The sequence below is a fragment of the Dermacentor silvarum genome, chromosome 5 (assembly GCF_013339745.2).
Source record: "Dermacentor silvarum isolate Dsil-2018 chromosome 5, BIME_Dsil_1.4, whole genome shotgun sequence".
Classification (NCBI taxonomy): domain Eukaryota; kingdom Metazoa; phylum Arthropoda; class Arachnida; order Ixodida; family Ixodidae; genus Dermacentor; species Dermacentor silvarum.
Genome location: NC_051158.1, coordinates 89,139,065 through 89,159,949, shown reverse-complemented (window position 1 = coordinate 89,159,949; position 20,885 = coordinate 89,139,065). Strand labels below are relative to the sequence as shown.

The 20,885-nt window shown below is 50.2% G+C and overlaps 1 protein-coding gene across 1 annotated transcript in view; it reads left to right on the top strand.

Moving 5' to 3' along the window:
• Window positions 1-20,885, top strand: part of LOC119453576 (neurofilament heavy polypeptide-like) — a 512,698-nt gene that overhangs the window by 48,188 nt on the left and 443,625 nt on the right. The gene's annotated exons all lie outside the window — the stretch shown is intronic.

The following is a 20,885-nucleotide window of genomic DNA, read 5'->3' as shown; positions in this document are numbered from 1 at the left end:
ACTGGCGAAGCTTTAACTGTGATCGGCAGGATGGCTGCCGCCGATTCGTTAGACTACCAGAAGGTAAAAAAAGCATTACTACAAAGGTTCCAATTCACGGCTCGAGGCTACCAAGAGAAGTTTCGAAAAGCACAAGCAGTAGATGGCGAAACTGGAAGACAGTTAGCAGCAAGAATTTCAGCCTATTTTGATCATTGGATTGAGATGGCTAGCGTGCCGAAAACGTATGAAGGTCTACGAGATCACATGATCTCTGAACAGTTTCTGCACTGCAGTCAAACAAAGCTTGTCATTTTCTTGAGAGAGCGAGAGTGCAAATCCCTTGACGAACTTGCTAGCTTCACAGATCGCTTTCTCGAAGCGCAGAACTTGACAAACTTAGAAAAGGTTTCGATGACACAAAGGATTCCGGTGGGAAAAACATTGAAGCTCCCAGGAAACCGCAACTCAAGTGCATACTCTGCCAAAGGTTTGGACATTTGGCACCTGACTGCCGTAACCCACCTAAGCATACGGAAAAGTGTAAGTTATGTGACCGAACGGGACATACAGCTGACAATTGCCGAAATCAGTACGAGGAAAACAAACCGAGTTCTTCCTGTGCACTTACCGAATCTCAACCAGTTCGGACTCGTCCAGTGAAAGCATCAAAGCGTCCAGGAAAGAAGACTCGCCGATCAAGTTACAGCGACGACGAGAACCCTGGGAATACTGTACCTTTCCTCGTCGACGGGATGCCAGTGGTTGAAGGCCGACTGCTAGGAAGAAATGTTCGAGTATTACGAGATACCGGTTGTAATACCGCAATTGCCAGACGAGAACTTGTTCCAGAGGTGTATATGACGGGAAAAACAAACAACGTGGTTCTTCTAGGACGGCTCAACAAACTACCTGCCTGAAGCTGTCATACAAGTGAACACACCGTACTTTACAGGCAAATTAACAGTGGCTTGTATGAATGAGCCCCTCTACGACCTTGTTCTGGGAAATCTTCCAGGCGTCAGAGGACCATACGATCCGGATTCTGACTGGAAGCACCCCGTTGTTCCCAACGAGGAGTCGGCGTCGATAGAAATGAAGCTGACTAAGGCGCCCATGAAGACTCAGCATGTGTCTAGCGTGGCTAAAGCCAAAACTGAAGAGCCAGAACAAGGCAAGACTCGTCCTTTGTGCGTTCCGACGATTGTCTTCAGTGACGTAACTAAAGGGCAACTCACTGAAGAACAGCGGAAAGACCCGACACTGAAACATATTTTTGCCAAAGTGGGCAAGTCGTTCAACTCTGGTAAGGGCCACAGCTACGAATTTATAGAAGAGAAAGGATTGCTATATCGCCTTTACCGCCTGGCTACTGGCAGAGCATTTAAGCAAGTGATCGTCCCAAAATCACTTAGACATACCATATTAGAAGTGGCACATGCAAGCATCATGGCAGGACATCAAGGTATCAGGAGAACAACCGATCGTGTCCTACAAGAATTTTATTGGCCAGATGTACACGGAGACATAAAACGCTTCGTGAAGTCGTGCGACAAGTGCCAAAGGACAACCCCTAAAGGGAAAGTAGGAGTCGCCCCGCTGGGTAACATGCCTTTGATATGTACACCTTTTGAAAGGATGGCTGTTGATTTAATCGGGCCCTTTCCACTAAAGTCAGACCATGGGAACCAATATATTCTCACGTTAATCGACTTTGCCACTCGTTATCCGGATGCTGTAGCACTCCCCGCAATCGACGCAGTTCATGTTGCCGAAGCACTGATCGAGATCTTTTCTCGCGTCGGTTTGCCAAAAGAAATAGTCACTGACGAAGGAGCAAGCTTTACGTTGGAATTAATGAAAGAGGTTAGTCGACTGCTCTCAGTGAAGCTACTCAAGACGACGCCCTACCATGCGATGGCGAATGGTCTCGTCGAGAAGTTTAACGGCACCCTGAAGATGATGTTACAGAGAATGTGCCAAGAGAGACCACGATCTTGGGACAGATACTTTGCCCCTTTGCTTTTTGCATATAGAGAAGTTCCACAGGCAAGCCTCGGGTTCTCTCCCTTTCAGCTCATTTACGGCCGGCACGTCCGAGGACCGTTGACGGTATTAAGGGAACTGCTGGACGAACGAGGAGCTAGATGAAGAAACGCGAACGACATACACTTATGTCTTTGATTTGCGCAATCGCCTGGAGGAGACATGCAAGATCGCACATGTACAGCTGCAGAAAGCTCGTGACAACCAAAAAAACCTACTATGTCAGGAAAAGTCGCCCTAGGAAATTATGTCCAGGCGACAAAGTGCTCATATTGTTGCCAACTGACTCGAACAAGCTTTTAATGCAATGGAAAAGGCCGTTCCAAGTCATAGAACGAAAAAATGACCTTGACTATGTCATTGCAGTCTCTGGAAAGAACAAAATATTTCATATCAATATGCTAAAAAAGTACGAAGAGCGGGAACCTACACAACCGAGTGTTGGCCTGCCTGAGGAGAGCCACAAGTCAAATTGCAAGGCTTCCCGTGGTTTCCAACCTCAGCGTCGTCCTCCAAGGAAACCAGGAAGGATCGTGGGAGCCAGCGACATGGTCGGGTGTAGGCCCGAGTGTTAACATACCTGGTGAGAGCCACGTGTCGGAGCGGAAGGCTTCGCGTGACCCCAAGCCCCGCGTCTACCTTCTTTAACTGACACCGCAGCAACATTGTTCCAGAGCCTGACCATTTCTCGTCGAGCTGCTGCAACGACGGAGCCGGCGTCCCATTGATAGTGAGCTGTGCAAACCAATCGTACTCCCCTGTGAGACGCTTTGGTAACAGAACTGCACTTTGTGTTTTAATTTGTACTTTAACTGTGCGCAGTGACCTATGAACAACTTGTGCCTTGTGCTCATATGAGTAATCGGGCAAACGTACAGGACATTATCCCTTTTTTTGTTTTCATCCCGCGTCCTTGTGTTAGAATAGTTGTGAACAACTTTCTCGGAAAGGGGGGTATTGTCATAATATATTGCACGCGGGAGTGGCAAACAAACATATGAAAACAGTGTGCCGTGCGGTGGCGAAGAGGACACCGACTCTTGGCCAATACCCATAAGTGGGTATGTACTTTAAGGTCGTCATCATCATCATCGACACCCATTGGTGAGCGTCGACAGTGGCGCCTCGAAAAGCGTGGCTCGAGAGAGCGTGGCCCGTGGCGTGACCAGTGCGCGAGGTTCGGCGTTCGATGGCGGAGCTTCCTCGCTGGGCGCCCGGCCCATAGGAGCTATCGCCACCCGCGTCACTACGTCTGCACCACAATCAAAGCTGTCACCAGCTGAGGGGCTACCTCGTCCAGTTCTTCCGCTGGGCAACTGGTCCAGGAGGGCTGGCGGTCCTGAGCCTGGCTGATCGAGCGTTCGGGTGAGCGGCCACAGGGCTACCTCGCCAGCTGTGGACGTGATCCGGTGGGCTGCTGCAGTGCGCTCCGGGGCGCAGACCCCGCCATCGGGTAACCGGGCACGCGGAGGCTCCGATACATCGACTGTGGCGCAGGGCCACCTGAGTTCCACGAGGCGATCCAACCCTGTTGTCCGACACTGCTGTCCGACACCGGCTCCTCGACGTCTCCGACATGGCGACACCTGGTTCTACGTGAACTGTAGGCAGACTGCATTTAACTAGCCTATATATATCTGCATGTCTTCTAGAGCGTATTTTGGGGAACTGTTACGTGTGTGCCCTTTCAATGTATTACGTGTCCAATACAAGTCTGATGTGTGTTTGTGCTTCTGCGTGCTGCTTCTATCTCTTTCTGGAGTGATCCTGCACCCAATAACATCACAACGACGTTGATGACTGGCTCTCATCATATGAACGCGTCAGTGTGAACAACAAATGGGATGACCATGAATTTAACCACCGTCCCTTTTTAACTCACAATTGCCCACTTTTCGTTTCGGAACCACGAAAGCGAAATCCCCAAGCTGGACTGTGTTCAAGACAAAGTTCAGGGAGGTCTTCGACCGCCCTGCTGTTCGAAAGCTTCGTGCCGAACAGCATCTGCAGTCGCGCTCTCAGCAGCCTGGTGAGACTTTCACAAGCTATATCGAAGATGTCATCGATCTCTGTAAACGCGTCGATGCATCAATGACTGAGGGCAATAAATCAAGCATATATTGACAGGTATCGACGAGGAAGCGTTTCAGATGCTCATTTCAAAGAGCCCCTCTACTGTTGCCCAAGATATTGACCTATGTCAAAGCTATGACGAGCGCCACCGACAATGCCTTGTCACCCGCCGCCCTGTTCCCCATCAGGAATCGTTGTCCAGCTTAACCTCTCCTTTTCAAGATGCCACCCTCTTTTCGCAGACCGAGGCTTTCGTGCGGGAAGAAGTTGCTCGCCAGCTCTCCCTGATCTCCAACCCGCCAAAGTCATGTTCGTTCCTTAGTCTGACTCTACGACACGTTATAAAAGAACAAGTGTCCGAGGTCCTTCTACTGGAGCGGGCGGCCAACTGACTTACACCGTCGCACGACTACGTACACTGAAATTCCGGGCACCGCCTCCGATGACTGACCATGTTTTTACCTCAACGGCGCCATGACCGCCAGTCCATCAAGTAATTAATCCCTGGCGCACAGCGGGCAATCGGCCTATCTGCTATTCGTGTGGTATTCCTGCACACGTTGCACGCATGTCCCACCACCGTCCACTTCATCCACGTGACGACTCGCGCACAGCTACGTACGACCATCCATTGTCTTACGCTTAAGACCGCGATTTACCCCCTCCCCGCACAAGCGTTCGGCCAGTTTCTAACCGCCGTTCTCCTTCTCTACGTCGTCGCTCATTCTCCCGGATGCGTGGACGTCCCTCGACCGCTGACACGGAAAAATAAGTAGCTCAGTTCCCGAGGCAAGAACGGTGTCTTCGTCGTCGCAACGCTCAAGCTCTCTTATTTAACAGTCAAACGTTATTGATGTCGCAGTTGAAGGTGTCTCTGTGCTTGCCCTCATTGACATAGGGGCCGCCACATATGTAATTGCCAAAAACTATGTCGCACAATACGAAAAGTCACGACGCCTTTCTTCGGTTCATTACTCCGTCCGGCCATAGCACAGCACATCCAGCCGGTGGCTGCGTGTACCGCCAGACTTAAAATTCAAGGAGTGCTCTACATAGTCAAGTTGATCATTCTTCCCCACTGTTCCCACGATATTATTTTAGGTTGGGATTTTGTTTGCCGTCATCAAGCTGTCATTGATTGCTCCCGTGAAGAAGTCACCTTCTCATCGCTTGGAAATGACATATCTGACGACGTTTCGCTTCCTGCACCAAGTTGTCCCTGACTTACGACATACAGATAACTCCACACACATCAGTTTTGGTACCTGTATCCTGTGCCGTTGCCTCCGACTCGACCGTACTCTTCACAGCTTCCACTGATTTCGTTCATCACCACCTCTCCCCACTCCCAACCGCGCTGGCTTGGCCTTCAAGCTGGTGCGACTCTCCTTCATGTATACAACCATTACCCATTTCCGATTACGTTGCTTCACGGTGAATCTCTGGGCACTGTCACCCTTACCACGTTGGAACTTCCTGTTGGATCATCACAGGTCAGCACCCTCTACTGTAGTCCCGTAACTGCCACATCGCCTGAACATTTTCAGCGACGTCACCAACAACGCCTTAAAGACCAAGTTACGCCATGACCTTCTCCTCGACAAATTTCGCCCTGCTTTTGAGAGCCATAGCACTTCTCTGAGCCGAACGACGACTGTGTGTCACTGGATTGACACCGGTGGTTACTCACTGCTACGACAGTGACCATACCGCCTATCGTCAACAGATCACCGCGTCATTGATGAGCAAGTGGGTGAAATGCTAAAGCATGGCGTCATTGAACCGTCCGACAGTCCATGTGCATCGCCAGTTGTTTTAGTTAAAAAGAAGGATGGTTCGATCCACTTGTGCGTGGATTACCGTCGCCTAAACAAGACCACCCGAAATATTATTTACCCATTACCGCGGATCGACGACGCCCTAGACTGCTTACAAGGTGCAGAGTTGTTTTGCTCCCTAGATCTATACTGTGGTTATTGGCAAGTGGCTATGGCTGAAGACGATAAGCCTAAAACTGCTTTCATCACACCAGATGGCTTATACGAATTTCGTGTGATGCCATTCGGCCTTTGCAACGCACCCGCCACTTTTGAGCGGATAATGGATACTATTCTTCGAGGCCTCAAATGGAACACGTGCTTGTGTTATTTGGATGATGTAGTAGTGTTTGCATCAGATTTTCCTACTCACCTTCATCGCTTGGAGCAGGTTTTACGCTGTCTCACGGACGCTGGCCTCCAAGTAAACTTCAAAAGAATGTCACGTTGGGGCACGCAAGCTGACCATTCTTGGACATGTAGAGTCGAAGGACGGCGTTATCCCTGATGCCGCTAAGCTACGTGCTGTTAAAGAATTCCGGAGGCCCACGTCTCTAAAATACTTGCGCAGTTTCATTCGCCTATGCTCGTACTTCCGCCACTTCATCCAAAATTTTGCTTTGATTATGGCAACACTGACCGAGCTTCATCGGGGAGACCGCAATATTTCCGCGTGGTTCCCGGCTTGCGACGATGCCTTTGCGATGCTACGTCGCCTGCTCACAACACCACCGATACTGAGCCATTTCGATCCAACTGCTTCCATGGAAATTGATATGGATGCTAGCAATGTTGGTGTTGGCGCTGTGCTTGCCCAACGAAAGCCCGGCTACTAAGAATATGTTGCTTGCGCGAGCCGCACTCTCACAGAAGGTAAAGCGAATTATTGAGTCACGGAAAAAGACTGTCTAACGATCATCTTGGCGATAACAAAATTTCGCCCATACCTGTACGGCCGGTCCTTCGATGGCGTTACTCATCGCCACGCACTTTGCTGGTTCTCGTCCTCACTGCGGCCGCCTAGCCCCGTGGGCACTGAGGCTCCAAGAGTATGACATCCGGGTTGTCTACCGCTCAGTGAAGAAGCACGCCGATGCCGATGCTCTTCTGCGCTCGCCTCTCCACGCCGACATTGTCAGTGTCTCCGTCCTAGACGACGCACTTCCCCCATTAGCATCTATCGACATGGCTTTGGAGCAGCGCAAGGAATCCTGGATTTCATCTTTGATAGATAACCTCTCTGATTCGCCTGCACGCCGACCATCCCGAGCGCTACGCCGATAAGCTTCGCACTTCGCCATCCCCGACGTAATCGTTTATCACCGTAATTAAAGTTCTGATGGCCGGAAATGACTGCTAGTAATACTGGTAATACCCCGGCAGCTCCACACTGATGTATGCACTGGTTTCAACGCCCATCCCCATTGCGCGCGCGCTGGTCTCTGCAAGACCTACACCAGACTAGGTCATAGATTTTATTGGCGCGGTATTTACACCTTTGTGCAAAAGTACATTCGCTCTTGCACAGAATATTAACACCGTAAGCATGATCCTTGCCGCTCTTCTGGACCAATGCAACCTTTGCCGTGCCCTTCGTGACCCTTTGACCGGGTTGGGATAGACCTATACGGGCGTCTGCCATACACAGCTTCTGGAAATCGCTGGGGCATTGGGGCTATAGACCACCTCACGATGTATGCAAATACGGCCGCTCTGCCAGCCGCGACAGCTCGTGACGTTGCCTCCTTCCTGCCTCAACGCTTCGTTCTGCATCACGGCGTTCCCCGCGAACTCCTGAGCGACCGAGGCCGGGTATTTTTCGCCGATATCATTCAAGAGCGTCTCACTGAATGCCGCGTTATTCATCGCTGTTCCACCGCATATCAACCGCAAACAAAGGGCTTGACAGAGCGCTTTAATCGAACTCTTGGGGACATGCTTTCGATGTACGTTGCCTCCAACCGCACCAACTGGGACATCATCCTTCCCTATATCACGTACACTTACAATACGGCAACCAGGCAACGACGGGTTTTTTTAACAGCGAGGGTGTTTAAACCAGTCGTAATTTGTGCGTGTGCCACGAAATTATCATCACCAGCATTGGCTCGAGCGTCGTCTTCTTCCTCCGCAGTTTAGGCCAGCCATAATTTGTGCGTGTGCCAAGAAATTATCATCATCAGCATTGGCTTGAGTGTCATCGTCTTCTTCCGCAGTTTACGCCAGCCGTAATTTGTGCGTGTGGCACGAAACTTCCGCGCCGTAGCGATGGCAACCAGGCGACGCCACACAGACACGGCTGCGCTGTGCTCCTGCCAGCTGCCCGCTACAGCGCATGCGCCGTGACGTCATCCTGGCACTTCGCCGCTCGCCGCCCAAGAGAAATAAATAAAACAAATTGAACGTTTCGGCAAGGGAGGATTCTAACCCAAGGCGAGTGTCCTAACCACTGCGTTAAACAGCCACAGCCACGCTTGCAGAACGTGCATTTATCGGAACCATATGGTTCCATGGTACTGACGATTGCAACACACCTTCCTTTGGGAGAGAGAAAGACAAAATGAGAGCGAGAGAGAGAGAGAAAGAAGGATAGAGAAAGAAGCAGATAGATAAAGAAAGAGAGAAAGAAAGAAAGCGAGAGAAAGAAAGAGTGAGAGATAAGCTAGCTACAACCAAGAGACGCAATCAATCGGACAGCTTCGCTGTGTCTTGACCTTTGCGCGGCCTATAACAAGCTTTGGCCTTTTTTCTCCCTTCTTTCTACTATATGGCCGAGAACCGTCATCTTCCATTGACACGATTCTTCCTCACCGTCCCGACTTATCCGAAGGTACACCGGTTTCCGAAGCCACCCTGTATGCAGAAGAATGTCGGCAACTATCACGCTCACTTACAACGCAAGAACAAGCACTACAGCAATTTCTTCATGGCAGCAGCCGCACCCACCACCAGTTTTCGCCTGGCGCTCTCGTTTGGTTGTGGGTGCCTCCTACTTCGACACCAGGTGTCTCCACCAAGTTTGTCTCCAGATACCATAGACCCTACTGGGTCCCACAGCAAACTTCTCCGGTGAACTACGTCATCGCACCTCTAATGCCCCCCCCCTACGGACCTGCGTCGCCGAGGCCGCGAAACTGCCCTTCGCTTGCCTCAAGCCGTACCATGATCCCATCGACCTCATGACGCCTCAGGCCTCCTGAGTGGCTTCGCCTCAGCGAGGGGGGAAGATGTAAGGAAGAAGTGGGCCGTGCAGAGTTTCGCAGCCGGATCGCCAGCGCTACGCAAGTGGGGCTCGGGCTAGACGCTGTTCCTTTTGTCACTGGCTAAGCCTACGCTGTTGCGTCTTCCTGTCAGCGTCATTCTTGTCGTCCAAAGCCGTGTCTGACTTCTTTGCCATAGCAGGCACGCATTGCCGAATCCTGACTGGGAGCTTACCACTGTCGTTGAAAAGAAAAGTGTACAATCATTGCATTTTGAAACACCTGTATAGGAAAAGCTCCCCATAGCGCCCATGCATTGAAATAGGCAACCGTGAGGGCGGCGGCATGTGGCTACCCTGTGCAGGCGCGCAGGCGCCGACGACGAGATGCGTTTCAGACGAGACGGGCAATTAACGCTATCGCAAGCCTCCCTTAGGATGTTGGCGCCGTCTAGTTAAGACGCCTGCAAACGGAGCCTTTCAGGCGCCGTAAAATATACATCCCAAGTTTATAAATAGCCATCCGATCTTTCTGAAAAATGTACGGAATGACTTTTAATCGCTTTCCATGCGTAGCTGCTTGGTGTAAACGCTTTTCTTCGCAAAATATTTTGAGTGTTCTTAGCGCTACAAAAATGAGTCGTCGCAATATGGCGGCGTCTTTACACTTACCGCCTTTCTTGCCCAGGTTTTCCTCTAGAGTTAGTATACTAACTCTATACCCTCAAGGTCATGGCGGAAGAAAAAACAGAGACCCTGGCGTTACGTTTCGTGAAGCTCAGTGACGTCGAAAGTTGGCGTTACTCCGCCATCTTGTCGGGGTAGATTCTGCTCTCTTAATTGCATTTCTCGCCTTCTGCGCACAACCTCGACCTCGCCGGGCTCGTCGGACGTGCGCGCGCCGTGGTGATCCGGCCAACGGATCCAATCGCGGTGTTGTACCATCGCGATGCCCTTGCCAAATCACTTCGTCTGAATATTGTGCTCTTGCATTGAAAGGAGTTCATTGTGAACTCCGCACGTTCGACTGTGAGGGCGGTCCCCCGCTTTATATATACCTATACTTCTGCCGGCTTTTCTGAAAATAAATCTGTGCATTGTCACACCACTGCGAGGAACCACTTGCGATGATCGGCAGCACACTTTACGCACATCACGATCTATGGCTAGCGCATTTGCTTTGCGTCCCTTAATTACTTAGGACAGACGCTTCTTGCCCATCCTTCCACATGGCAGTTTTACTTGCCGCGAATGCATCGTCCGCTGTCAAAAGTACATATTCGAAGCACACCAAATACAATCCTCAAAAATCGAAATTATTCGTACATATTCTGAAGCACAGCCATTGCAGTCTGTGATGACATCTTAGCATGAATACATCGTAGACGGCAAACATATTCCCGGATCGTCCTTCGTCCGTGTGGTGGTACGTGATGAAATCGAGTCGACATGCAGGCACTGTGCCGTCGACTCGAGACTAAAGGAAATGGAGGATGTCCAGGGTGAGCTAGTGAAGCAGGTCAAAGAGCTAAAAAATGAGCTCAGCATGGAGCGGGATGCATGGAAGGCGGTACAGAGTTTGAGCAGCCGAGGAAAAACTGAACAGAGGCCGCCATCATGAGCGAAAATGGTAGACACACCAGTGATGCCGAGTGAACGCGCCATCTCCCGGCGGTACAGGACCGGGAGAGCCAAAAAACCGCGTGGATTGCGTGGAACGCTCGGAACGTGCAGTTTCTCCAGCGGGACAGAGGCACACCTACCTTGAAGCTATACCACAAAGGGAAAGGATCAGCGATGGGATCAATGCCCCGTTTCAAATCCGAGTACCGCGGTAAAGGAGGTCCAGGAGAGGCAAGAAGAGACCTTGTCAGTAGGAGAGAGTGAACGAGTGATAATCTCCGGTGCATAAAACCTGACTAGGTGCTCAGAGGCGACTGTGGAGATGGTGAAAGGCGACAAGAGAGTGGTGGTAGGGACCTTTCCAGGGCAGACACTGGCTCTGTCATGGAACGAGCTAGAGAAAAGCTCGCAGGATAACGCACAGGGACGCAACCTTGTGATAGTAACGGGGTGGGGAGAGGGCTGAATGACGCGGTAAACTGACAAAGAGACAGATACTAGCCCAGCGTTTGGGGAATGGTGTAGGCGACTCGCTGGAAATGTCCGCTCGGGTGCAGACTGTGGTGTGCAGGGTGCCGGAGGTACCTTTACGTGACAGCAAATTACAATGAGCTGTTGCAACCGCCGACGAGGCTGTATTGTCACGTGGTAGTGACGGTCAGGAACACAGTATCGAAACTGTGAATGGACGAAACTACTCTTATTGGGCGAACTTGTGCCCACAAAAGCAAGTTACCCTCAAAGCACGGCGATAGCGGCGAACATGGTCGGCGTTCGTCAAAATCTTATACGTCGGTCAAGCGCGACGGTTTTTATACATGAGTCATCGAAAGTTCCAGAGTTATCGCTGGCTCCCGTGTGTCTTCCAGAAAGTACTGCACAATTTCAGTTGGGCATACAATCAGATTACTCAAGCTTCGGTGACAACAGACAACGGATAGAACCATCGATCGGTAGCTTCACATTTTCGCCCCGTTTGTTGGTTTTTTCTCCGCTACTGGAGAGCTGATTTTATGGGCTGCTTTGGCCGTTCATAATCACTACTGGCGCCTATTTACAGGGTTCGTCGGCATCTACACCCTCCTGCTGCGGCGTCCAGCCCGAGTTCTTGTGCGGCTTCGCGAGTGCGGGTGCACCCGCGGCACTCGCCACCTTGGCACGGAGCATTGAAGCTGTTGTCCACTTTGTTGAAGGTCCGCAACGTTACCGATGCAACTGCATTCTTGCCAGGAGCGTCTCCATATCGGGGACGAGTGCATCGTGCGGAGAAAGTAACCTGAGGATGGATACCACCAGCACGGAGCATGGCAGCCCTGCAGTCACGGCGCAGACCTCGGCCAAGAGAAGGACGCAACCTATATAGCCTTCCAGCGGATGGAAACGCAGCTCCAGTGGCGCCAAAACGATTTCGCTCACCACAAGACCTACCCCCTCGACGGACACATACGCCTCCGGTGCCACCAATGATATCGTGGTACAAAATAGTTCTCAAGCCTCGTGCTATATACCGACATGTCCACTTTGCCTAACCGTACCATTCAAGCGGCTCTGGATGCCTGCCTCGAGACGTCCAGATTTCAAGGTTTCGCACTACACAAACCTACCAATGCCATCTCAGTATATGTGCCTGCTATGACACTAGTTTATAAACCAGCAGAACTGCAACAGATCCAAGTGTAAAATAAATGTGTCCTTCCAGTCCAGGCGTACCTCGCCAGTGGTACTGATTTAAGGCGCTATGTGGTTAATGGCGTTGACCATGACGAAGAACCTGAAAAGCTCCTGCAAGAACTATCGTGTCCCACGCACAAGGTCGGGGCTGCTCGCTACCTAGGTAGTGGTCATACGTGCCTAATCACGCTTCAAGGTACTAATTCCCCACCGGAATGTATTCTGTACTACGGCTGCGTACTGCGCCTGCACCCGTTCAAACCCTGCGTTGTGTACTGCTACTCATGCTTTACACAGGGGCATATGAGGTCATCGTGGTCATTTCCACCTAAGGACGACACCATGGAGCTTGACCCATCAGCATCCTTTCGATGCGGCCTATGCCAAACAAACGATCATGACATCACCTCCACGACATGCCCTACTAAGTTGAAAGCTACTAAGAAAGCTCAACAACGCCGCTATTGCCAGCAGTCAAGCGCCCCTCAAGGTCCATCGATGAAACAAGTCCCTATGTACGACCTTTACGCCGTTCTGGCATCGCTAGAAGAAGACTCTAGCCAGGTGACAACAAGTACAGTGACAAGTGATGCGACCAAACCTACATATGGCGCAGCTGTTAGGGTGTCCACTTCGCGACCACAACGGCACCGGGCATCACAATCGATGAAAGACCCGCCGTTTCTCTTGGCGAATGAAGAATTCGAGATCGAAGCTCGCCTGGCCACTCTCAAAAAGGAAAACCAGCGTTTCAAGGAACGCCATACACTGCTCCATCGTCGTCATGACGGAGCGCGGTCATCGCACTCGTCGTCGACGTCCAATCCTGCTCATGTGGTTAACCCAGCATCTATGTCAAAGTCTCTTTCACCCCAAGAACTCTTGCGTTTCGTGGCTCAACAGCTCCAGCATCTCACCTTGGTTCTAGTGGCCAACATATTACCTCTGATGGTTTCAAGTGCGCCAGAAGGCATTTTACAGTTGAATTGCCGCGGCATCGCCGGGAAGGTCGGAGAGCTGCGCCAGCGTCTCATATATGGGAGGCTGCGTGTTTGGTTTCTACTGCTTCAAGAAACTAACGGCCTGTCACCGATTTCAGGATTTGAGGCATACTCATCACCTTGAATGCAGGACCGTAGGAGTGCTACGCCTGATGTCCCTCCAGGAAAGGCTGCAGCTGATGTACGATCCACCCTTTATGAGACCTGTGTTGATCTTTCACGGTGGTGCACTTTATGGCGAGAAGTCGTGGCCGTGCACGGACGTTATCATAATTTCGCACTATGCACGCCCCTACAGTGGTCGTGCGGCTCGGTTATGTCTCGGCTGGTTGGCGCACCTACGACAGAAACATCCTGGTTGCCCCATTATGGTAGCAGGGGATTTTAACGTGCCCCACACCAAATGGGGTTACGCCATTTCCAGTGCGTGTGGTACGTGTGCGCTGGACACATTTATGGACGGCAAATTCACGCAGCTTAATAATGTGTCAGTGCCTACTCGTCAGTGTGACTAGGCTTGACTACCCTCGCGCGCCGCTACACTCACCGGACCTCTCTTGGTGGCTGGGAAGGACGACTGTCTCGTGGTCATGTGAACCCGACTGCTGGGGTATAGTGACCACTATCCGGTTCAGCTTGGCTTATCTTCGGGCGGGACAGGCCACCTTCGCCGGCTGTGTCGAGTTGCGGACTGGGATCGATATAGGGTGGTATCAGAAAACACTGTATCCAGCTCCATGCAATACCCGTCCCATTGTCGCAGTGCGGCACTAGTTAAGGCAACCCATACGTCGTCGGTTCATGAATCGCGAACCGCTCCGGATTTGCAACTTCTGCGTCTCTGGGCGTCGCGCCGCCAAGCAGAACTTGCATCAGAACGTGACCCATCATTAAATCCCCTTCAGTTGGAGGCCCAACGCCTTACTGCAGTAGCTCGGCGCTATGAACACCGCTTATAACGTGGCCGCTGGATAGACTGGCGCTCTTCCCTTGGCCCTTCGTCGTCCAATGCATCTATTTCGCACATCTTCCATGTAATAGAACGTGGTCGGCGCCTTCCAGAACCCACAACCTGCGCGCTGTTAGCATCTGGCCAGACACGAGCATTATTTACGGAAACGGTCGCCTACACCTTTTTCCTGCTTTGGGCACAGCACCGCCTCCTTTCGTTGTTCAAAAAAACCTTCCCATGGACGCAGGCACGCCACCTACGCTCGCCGACATCGAGGGTATAGAAGCTGCCTTCACTATGGCGAAAGTTTTAGCGGCGATAGACCTGTCGAAGCCGGGTAAAGCATACCGTATGAACTTTATAAAAACACGGAAGGCAAGGTTCGCGATGTGCTGGTACTGGGCCATAAACGGAGCTTGGGCTAGATGGAGCTATTGCTGATTCTTGGCGTCATGCAGAAACGGCCCCTATTCCCAAACCCGGTAAGCCCCAGGACAATATCACTTATATGCGCCCAATTAGCACTAACCACAATGTTTGACAAGCTGATGGAGCGCATGCTCGCGACACATATTACATTATGGTGGCTCGAGCGATACTCCTGGTAATATCCTGGCCATATCGCACTGACGATGGCCTTGCATACCTTTCTTCTATGGTTCTCATTGGAGGCCACTCCCGAAGAATTCGCACCATTCTGGCAATGGACATTCGCAAAGCGCATGACCATGTGAGTCACGAAGTAATTGTTGGAATTCTCCATTGGCTTCAGTTCCCTAGCCGTGTCTGCTCATTAGTCCAAATCTTCCTGCACGCTCGTAGCTTCTCCATTCGCCTGGCTGGCCACGCAGCAGGTGAGTTCGTCACACATCGGGGTGTCCCACATTGATGTGCGCTCGCACCGGTCCTTTTAAACATCGTTGCCCTTCCTCTAGCTTGGAAGCTAGCAACGACACGTAACGCGCAATGCATAATATATGCAGATGACATCACCGTTTGATCAGTTTATCCTGAAATCTGCCGCCAAGAACAAGCGCTTCAAGAGGCTCTGAACGTAACAAACAACTGGTGTGCTCTGATAGGGCTGGAAATTTCCAAGGAATCGACAACGTACATGTCAGTAGCGAACAAGTATGGGCGCGGTCTACTGGCACTCCGGCCTCTTCAGTTAAATCTGGATCAGCAGCCACTACACCAGGCTTCAACTATCCGTGTACTCGGCCTTCCGGATGCTTCCGGATCTGCGGGAATATGGGTCAAGAAGGCAAAGCAACAGGCCGCGGAAACGATACAGTTGACACGTCGTATTGCAAAGAAATCTGGTGGAGCGCGCACCTACATGGCTCGCCGTCTTGTCCGTTCCGTACTACAAACACGACTCGTCTACAGAGTCCAGTTTCCATACTTCACGAAGACAGAATTGGCTCGCCTTAAGACCAATAATCACAAAGCTATGCGGGCCATAACGGGACTACCACGTCTCACTCCGCTGCCAACCCTACAGGCCGGGTCCCATCTCAACACTCTCGGCAAACTGGCGCACCAACGTCGATGCGCGCACGCCCTTAAGCGATCGAAGTTTTGCTCAGCTGCTGCACTGGCCCGCTACTTGGGACATGAAATACACAATCCAGCTTCTACGACACCCGATGTAGCTCCGTGGAACAGGGCGACAATAAGCCTCCTGGTTGTGTGCATAGCCCGGTTCCTCGCCAGGCGAACGCTCAAGTTTCCCGACTTCGTCACACCGATGATAATCAAGACGATCCGACTCTGGTAGCATACACTGATGCCAATGTTAATGGCACCACGATTCACACAGCTCTCGTGGGCTCATTGATACCAGAGGCAGGCCAGACGTGCTCGTATATTGCCGATTCTGCACCGCCGGCCTATCTCGCCGAGCTTGCCGCCATACGAGACGGCATGGCCGCGTTGCTCCCTTTTGTTCAAGCTGTTCGATATTCTCAGCTCATCATTAGCACGGACTCTACTCAAGCCATCCACGACATACACAGGGTATCCCAGTCATCTCTACTGTCAGATAGCATTCACCGTCTTGTTGCCACTACGAATATTGTGATACGCGTCCAGTGGGTGCCTCGAGCAGCCATGCCGGGTCTACTTGAAGTAGGTTTGGTAACCCACCTAGAGAACATGACGTACCCACTTCCGCATTTTCCTGAAGACGCCTGCGGACAACTGCTCCAGGAAAACGAAAACCTCCGACGTACCACACGAGCTCTTATACCTCCGTGTGGGTCAGATCTCCCTGGTAGATTAACCTGCCAAGAGGAGGTTACGTTACGGAAGCTGCGTGTCGGGGTCGCGGTCACCCCGTCTGTGACCGCTCTCTGGCCACAACAGTACCACGGTCTCTACGATACATCTAGCCCATTTTGTGACCGTACAATTCAAAATTTGACAGTGACACAATTATTATGAACGAGCCCAGACCATAACCTAAGCCGCCTCCGCCAGCTCCGGGCAACAAGCGTTCGGCCTGGCCGCCCAACCGATCTTGAACGTGGAATTCATGGAACGTGGAACGTTGAATTCAGTCAAATATGTTCGTGTATTTTTGACATGCCTTGTATTATGCCTAAGGTAAACCATTCGAAGAAAAAAAAAAGAACCATCGATAACATTCGAGTATGTTCCAATCATGCAGGCGCGTCTTGCGCTGAGTGATAACTTCAAGTTATTAGTGGCTGAAATGCAATCCCCGAGAAGAGGATAAATAAGTACACATGTCAATATCGCAGGAGGGTCGACCGCGCGGCGCGTTCGAAGTATTGTAGCAGTGAGGACCACTGCTGAAGCGAACACAACAGCAGAATACATCTGACATGAATCTATATGACATCGAATATACGTACAGCTCCAACGGAAAAATATTAGCACAAGCGGCCGATCACCGGATCAGATAAATTGCGGCAGGCGGCGCTCTTGTTCCCAGGCACACTGGTATGAAAAGTGCCGCATGATTCACTGTCGTTTTCGGCGTGCTGGGGAACAACAGCGTCACGTGTCGCAATTTATTGGGTCGGGTGATCGGTCGCTTGTGCTAGTTTTTTTTCGCTGCCAGCTGTACCTATGTTCCACATACTACCGTTGACTCACGTGGCCTTCCACGTATAGGCTGGTTTTTTAAAAGTTTACCTGAAGGTTTTTGCATGCTACGCTGATAACGTGGATGGAGACACGTCACCTAGGCTGGAGACTAGTTTGGGTGGGATAACGTGCTTTCAATAAATCAGTTAGTCGGCGCTCAACTGTCTCACTTGTTTCCTCGTGTCCTGTCCCACCGCAACGTCTGTTCAAAAAGATGAATCAGTATCAGCTCGCCCACCTGTCGACTATTCTTAGAATACATTTGAAGTGGAAATAACACTGCACATCCGCGCATACATTCGCCGACCCCGATGCCCCTCGCCGCTATACACGGCAGATGACACGCCGTGTGCATGAGGTTTCCGCGAGGTTATAAAAAAATTGCTACTTGTTTTTCATGAAAACTTGTTTTTCATGAAAAACAAGTTCCATCCAGTGCGTCGCACGAGAATTGTCTGATCGCTGATGGCTACCGCGAGTCTGGCCCCGCCCACAACTGTACAGGCGCTGGCGCCATGTAGACTCGCTGGTTTTATGATGCTGTACATTGCCAGACGCATTAACCAGCGGCGCAGATGAAAATAAACATGGCTGTGATGAATATAAAAGGAGGCATTGAGCTCGCTCCTTCCTCATTGCGCCTTCCTCATAGTCATAGGTGACGTCAACGGACGACAGCTTTGTAGGCAGCATTCACCGCGTCCGCGGTGTATCCGAGGTGTCTAGTTCCGTAAAAGGTATAGGCAAGCGAGTGAGTGCAAGGAGACCACATATTTGGTGCATGAGTTCACTGAAACAGGGTCGTATTCATCGGGCGATAGTGGTACCAGTCCCGTTCGTATATACAAGGATAGACAAGGAAGCAGCTCCGCGTCCAGACATGAACTTCTTGCAGTTAGTTGCCATCTTCGGCTTTTTTTGTCTGGCTTGTCACCACAGCTGCAAAACATACCGGTGAGTTTTCTGGTTCCGTTTATGCCTGCATTGAAACTTTTTCTTCGATTAGTTAGATAATCTTAGACGTTTTTATTTCTCAGAATCTTAACCCTACGGCACAGATGCTTGTTTAAATAAAAGCATGAATGCCCTTCACATGCTTAAATTGCAATCGTGGCTTAGCCAACTTGTCGTCCACGAGCCAACGCGTTTATCAGACTGTTTGACTTGTTCTTAGCTTGGAATCTCTGAGAATCTTTCTCCCGAGCATCCAGCATTCCTGGGAACACCATTAACAGGTGATGAATGCCTACTGTAGAAGTTGGAGCGGCACACTTTGGACAGTTAACTGGGTCTTCAAGCGTTGAACACCATGTACAGGTGAAGCTTAAGCGAAACATAACCAAGAAGTAAGATTGGGTGAGAGGAATGAACGCAAACGTGAAAGACATCTATGAGCGAAAGACATGCTGGCTGCTATGCACTCTGAAAGCGTTTTACTCAAGTTGCCATTAGAGAGAGAGAAAAAAATAACATTTATTTGGACCATCAAGGTCGTTGCTCTTGATGCAATTAGAAATTTATAAAAAGGCCGTATGTATAATTGTAAAGAGGCTGCTTGATGCCCGATCATTCACTTGCCCGCAGATCGGCATTTATTCACTCGCTCAGTTTTTCGTCGTTCCAAGACTCCGCTTTATTAGTCATTACTGCAGTTGGGACTTTGTTCATTTTTCTTCTATAGCTCCTGATGAACATGACAATCAAGTACAGTCCTTGATAGGTAGCCTAACCTCTGTAATTTTTCTGCAACTTCACTGCTGCAACTTTACTGCTTCAGGAGGGTCAAAATATTTCAGCGTTCATTTCACATCGCCGCGTCACTAAATTTCTACATTTTTCTGCGTGAATGTTGTGCCCAAAAGACCCTTTCTTTATTTTACAGAGAGCTTCGTCTAATCACGAACTTGGTGCTACCACGCATTATATTTCTGTTCAAATGCGATTTTGAAATCGCCTACGGGAGAAAGTGTTGTTCCGCCTGTTTAGGTGGATTTTGGAAGAAGCTGGAATTATACGTGCATAAGAAATCGTTATGTCTAGGTATCCAGTTGTAATGATTCGCGTAGCTCGCTTATCGAAATTGCGAAACTGCGTAGGAAAAGTCCTAAGGCTAGCACCACGCTTGACATATGCGTCCCCGAAATCTGCTAAAAGGTACATTGCCGTTGCAATTAATATCGCCCCAATTGGTAGAGGGTGGCTTCTGAGAAATGGTCAACGGGAACGCCGATGTATGAGGCAGCACATTTTAAGGACGTAATGTCATTTATGGCTTGGAGTAGAATTCAACAATGCCTACTCCTTCTGCAGCGGCCAAAAGTCACGAATGTGAACTTTGTGAGCGCGAAGAAATAACTGCGTACCGTCTCTGTGATTGTACTCGTTTCAGTGGTCCAAGAAAAGCGTTCTGTACAGGCTCGACAAGCTTGACAACGGTCCTGTTGCGGAAAAGATAATTCTTGTATCTTGGTCCCAGCTGACATCGGCCCGAGTTGCTCTGAAAGTACTAGTGTGTTTTGTAAAACCACCATGGACTGAACAAAAAACTGTAGTCGTTGTCAGTTGCGTTCCTTTTCTGCCATTTGTCCTTCCCCCCTGAGCAGAGTAGCCAACTGGACAGTTAATCTGGTTAAATTATTTGCCTTTCATAACTTATTTTCTCTCTTTAAGGACTGAGATCTCTAAAGTGGTGCTAGTCTTATTACTCCTGGAACAGTGTGCAATTATTCGGAATTTACGATAGGAGTGTAATAGTCAGTGTACTTGACTTGTATTTGGTTCGAGAATTTACTGTTTGAAATTGACAAATATTCTTTTCGCTTCGCATGTGAGGAATATGAGCACTTACTGGTGCCTCAAGAGAGAAAGATCGATACAAGTGAGAACTGTTCCCTGTAATTCGGCTACAGGATAGCCGTGGTTACTGCACATAGCGCCATTCCTGAGCGAGCGCAGGGTGCACATGACCTCCGCTCAATAACGTCCAGTCATTCAAGAAGAATGCCTCAGATTTAAGCCGCCTACACGAGAGTTTGTTGTCTCGATTGGGGCAAAGCAATTAGTTATTTGAGCAGTCTCAACAAATTTGCATTCAAAAAGATTATGTTCGTGTGATGCTGTAGTATCACATTTCTTTACCGCTACGGACAAAACACTGAACTTGCATCTGGTGATGTGCTGTTTCCTTGTTTCGGGGATGTCATTCTCGTGGGGGGCCAGATGCTTATGTTTATGCACCACACAGGTCAAAATTCCGATCATGCTTAAACATATACCTATATACAGAGGTTTTACATGCCAAAAGCAGTCTCCGACTAAAAGGCCCGCCGTAGTGTGCGACTCTGGAAATTTGTCTCACCTGAGGGGATGTTTCATGTGGCCCCAATTCACGGCCCGCGCGCGTGTTCGCA